We start from the raw sequence: 4,136 nt of genomic DNA on the forward strand, positions 1-4,136 counted from the left end.
CGAGCCCGACTGGTGTCATTGACTGAAATCGGGAGGAGGTTTGAGCTCCCGGGAAGTTATTGCAGCGAATATATCAGTGCAGAACACGTGAAAAATCGGACAGGGTATTTAAAGGTCGTTTGATCATGGTGTGGGATTCTGAATTTCTCCTCAAGTAAAAACAGCTTGTGCATCCGCGCAGCTGGCTGAATACAATGGTTGTTTGTACCTGATAAACCTTTGATTTGACCAACGCGCTTTCGGGATGAGGTGGCCGAGTGGTTAAGGGGACGGATTGCTAATCATTGTGCTCTGCATGCGTGGGTTCGAAATCCATCATTGTCTATTTTCCATCCTGCTTTCTCCCAAGTGGGACTCATTTTTCCAAGATGGATCTGCGATCACTGATGTGACAATCCAGTCCAAGTTGTGAGGCCGGATTGCATCGATTGTGTTAGAAGAGCGAGACTTGAAAATTCAGTCTTGTTCCGATTGAGATGCATTGATCGGGTAGTGAGGTCGGAACCACTATGTCTATTGGGTAGTGTCAAAGCCAAGCGGCATTTCATTGTTCGAGAGAATGAGGAGTTTAGGGAATCAGGATATTTACCCGGCAAAAATCTGCTGGAGGAGGGAATGAGGGGAGTCCAAAAATGTATTCAGAACTTTATGTAGCGGCGGCAATGGAGCTTCACCAGAATTATACAGACATAGAAGGTTTCAATTACGAGGACACCTGAGAATTATAGATGATGGCTTGACACAATTCACACCTCTTTAACCTGGGGTTACCCCATCTCTGGATCTGTAAAGATCTAATCACCTGCTAATGGTCGCATTCCAAGCATTGTCTGGCATCTTTGAATTTGTCTATATATATATATATATATGTTTCTGGAACATACCTCTTCATTCACCTGAGGAAGGAGCAGCGTTCCGAAAGCCGGTGACATCGAAACAAACCTGTTGGACTTTAACCTGGTGTTGTAAGACTTTCTACTAGAATTATTGAATGGTTCCAGCACAGGGTGCGGCCATTCCGCCCACCGTGCCCATGTCAGTCGCCCAGAGCTGGAAAATCTCAGCAGACCTGGCAGCATCTGTGGAGCGGGAACCAGAGAATGGGAAGCAGGGTCAGACTGGACTGGAAACTGTAACTCTGTTTCTCTCTCCACAGATGCTGCCAGACCAGCCGAGTTATCCAACATTGTCTATTTCTGTTGCAGGATTTTATGAAGAATCTCCATAGCGGCCTTGCCTTTGTGCTCGGCATTTCTATTTATTTATTTAGTTCTGTATAAATTTAGAGTACCCAATTTTTTTTTCCAATTGAGGGCCAATTTTGCGTGGCCAATCCACATACCTTGCACGTCTTTGGGTTGCGGGGGTGAAACCCACGCACACATGGAAAGAATGAGCAAACACCAGACGGGCAGTGACCCAGGGCCCGGATGACGCTTCTATTTATAAAGACTGGTCCCGTATGGGCACTAAGGGCAATTTGGCCAATCCACCTAATCCATGTCTTTGCACTGTGAGAGGAATCCGGAGCACCTGGAGGAAACCCACGCAGACACGGGCACAACGTGCTGAATGCAATGGTTGTATGCAACCCCGATAAACCTTTGATTTATTTGCTGAACAAGAATTTCCCCATCTGCGCCTTAAAAATAATCAATGTCCCGCTTCCGCGGCCTTCTGAGGCAGAGTTCCAAAGTCGCACAACTCTCTGAGAGGGAGAAATTTCCTCATCTCCGTCCGAAAAAGAGCGACATCCTTGTTTTTAACTGCCCAGTAGTTCCGGTCTCACCGACGAGCAGTGAGATTGAACAAACTGGTTGGGCAGCACGGTCGCACAATTGGTTCAATATTCTCAGATACTAACATGGAAGCGGCCAATGTGCGGCTCGAACCCTCGATCCTGGGGTGTATGGTCCCATGCTCTACCGACTGAGCTACCCGAGTGTCCTAGTGTTTGATGAAACTGCTCAATAATATAAACTGAGCGGGTAAATCTGAAATATGCGGAAAAATTTACCAGCATTGTGGCTTTGAACGAAGTAATTTCGGGAACATTCCCACAGAGAGAAATTCCTGGAACCAGCGGCAGAAAAACTTCCTGAGCCTGACGTGATTTGAACACGCAACCTTCTGATCTGGAGTCAGACGCGCTACCGTTGCGCCACAAGCCCAAGTGCTGAACATTGTGCGTTCCTGCTCATAGATTTATGTTTTATTTATACCCAACCGTGCGAAAGAAACTCAAAGAAGTTAGATTGAGGGATATTAAAATGCCATGAAGTAACCACGTGGTTAAGGTGATGCACAATAATCCATTGTGCTCTGTACACGTGGCTTCAAATCCCATCCTGGTCTGGAACGTGTCTGTTGTGTCTCTGTTTGGTCCACTTCATGAGGCTGAAGTGAAAATGCTGTGATTTTTAGCTTTTCTCGGAGGGCTTGGGCAGTGAATAGTCGAACACTGTCCATATTGAAACCACATGAAAAATGATGAGAAAGTTCCTTATTTCACTCCTCGCTGTACTTGCCACTAAATTCTGAGTGAGAAACTTTCTCTTCCTCAGTTTGAAACTCACGAAGAGGCGCAAAAGTATCCAATTTATTATTGCGGTGGCCGTGAATCGAACCCGGGTCAACTGCTTGGAAGGCAGCTACGCTCACCACTATACCACCATCGCTCACTGACTGGAGACGTGTCCTTTTGGTTCTTTAGATCAGTTTGATTAACTGTTTCGTAACAAATCCTTACTTTGCGGAAGTTATTTCACTCCAATTTAAAATGCTCCTGAATGAAAGTGTCCGTGTCGCACGGCTCCCGTTCAGCCAGGAGATGGCACCAGTCCACAATAAATGTACATTCTATGTGTCATTACACAGGACACTTACTCTAGCCTGAGACCTTAACTTGTCCTTGTGTCCTGATGCTGCCATTTTCACCCTATTTCAGTAATCGTAGAATGCCACCAGTGCAGAAGGAGGCCATTCGGCCCATCGAGTCGGCACCGACCCTCGGAAAGAGCCGATTTCGGCACAAACGCGCCTAACCTTTCGACTACGTCAGGATGGCCGAGCGCAGGTCGCAGTCTCCTCTGGAGGTCAGGGCTCGAATCCCACTCCTGAAATTGACTTTTCCTCCGCGAGGCACCATCCAAACCTGGAACCCCTCCCTAACAGCACTGTGTGTGTACATACACCATATGGACTTGGAGAGGTTCCAGAATCCCCTCACCGCCCATTCTCACGGTCAATTAATGATAGATTGTAAATGTTTGGCGGAATCAGCGACAATCGCAGCCAGAGAGACCTGCAATAACCCTCAGAGCAGGAAAGGCAACTCATTGTCCTTTGACCCAAAAGCAAAATACTGCGGATGCTGCAAATCTGAAACAAAGACAGAAAATGCTGGAAATATTCAGCTGATCCGGTAGCTTCTGTGGAGAGAGAAACAGGTCGTTCCAATGAAAGGTCAGGTTGTGAAATGTTAACTATTTCTCTTCTCACAGATACTACAGATCCGTACAGTATTTCCAGCATTCCCTTGTGATTAGCTGAACATCCTCAGACTCTGTAGCTTCGTCCGGTAAAGTGTCTGTTCCCTAAAGAAAACTCTGGACTCAAATCCCAGCCCAGCCTTATTCCGTTTGACCACCTGTGCGATTGAGAACAGGGGGAAATGTGTTGGATTTCTAGTCGGAAAATATGCCTTTTGCAGGTTTAAATTCAGTAGAATATCTACAGAGATTGTAACGCAAGGACTGATTTCAGCTGCCATCATCCAGTTGTTAAATCTTTCCACTAGAAATCCACTGGATTTTCCCCTTTGACTTGAGTTCTGCTCCCAGAGGATCAGTTCAGTATTTTCAATAATATTATATTTTGAATGCTCTATGTCCAGAGAATTGTGACGCTGAAATTGCTCACACTTCTCTCCATTGTTATCTACTCTGCAGGTGTTGACTGCACCGTCTAATGGAGACATGCTCACAGGGCTGTGAGAGACGCTTTCTTTCAGGCTTGAGGCCTCTTTTGGTCCATCAACAGGAACCGTTTGCCTGCAGAGAAACTCAGAATACCTCTTCTCAAGATGGACTTAATCAGGGACAAGATGTTGTTTGAAGAGAGAATCAAAGGTCTGA

At 46.1% G+C, this 4,136-nt stretch overlaps 2 non-coding genes across 2 annotated transcripts; both read right to left on the bottom strand.

Moving 5' to 3' along the window:
* Positions 1-2,099: 2,099 nt before the first annotated feature.
* trnaw-cca (transfer RNA tryptophan (anticodon CCA)) lies at positions 2,100-2,171 on the bottom strand. The gene has a single exon. It is a non-coding gene; the product is annotated as a tRNA-Trp (tRNA).
* A 435-nt stretch (positions 2,172-2,606) lies between these two features.
* Positions 2,607-2,678, bottom strand: trnag-ucc (transfer RNA glycine (anticodon UCC)). Its single transcript has one exon. It is a non-coding gene; the product is annotated as a tRNA-Gly (tRNA).
* Between the last annotated feature and the right edge of the window lie 1,458 nt (positions 2,679-4,136).

Source organism: Scyliorhinus torazame, chromosome 24 (assembly GCF_047496885.1).
Source record: "Scyliorhinus torazame isolate Kashiwa2021f chromosome 24, sScyTor2.1, whole genome shotgun sequence".
Taxonomy (NCBI): Eukaryota; Metazoa; Chordata; class Chondrichthyes; order Carcharhiniformes; family Scyliorhinidae; genus Scyliorhinus; species Scyliorhinus torazame.